The sequence below is a fragment of the Micropterus dolomieu genome, linkage group LG12 (assembly GCF_021292245.1).
Source record: "Micropterus dolomieu isolate WLL.071019.BEF.003 ecotype Adirondacks linkage group LG12, ASM2129224v1, whole genome shotgun sequence".
In the NCBI taxonomy this organism is placed as follows: Eukaryota; Metazoa; Chordata; class Actinopteri; order Centrarchiformes; family Centrarchidae; genus Micropterus; species Micropterus dolomieu.
Genome location: NC_060161.1, coordinates 1,055,952 through 1,056,166, shown reverse-complemented (window position 1 = coordinate 1,056,166; position 215 = coordinate 1,055,952).

Below are 215 nucleotides of genomic sequence, written 5' to 3'. Positions count from 1 at the left end.
ATACGAGCTCCTCTGTGAAGAATGCTGGAGGTAATGTCAGGGCCTGGGCGTGCATGGCTGCTTCTGGAACAGGCTCATTAATATTTATTGATGATGTAACTGATGATGGTCGCAGCAGAATGAATTCAGAAGTGGACAGAAACATTTTGTCTGCCAATTTACGGAGAAATGCATTGAAACTAATGGGGAGGAAGCTTATCATGCAGCAGGACAAT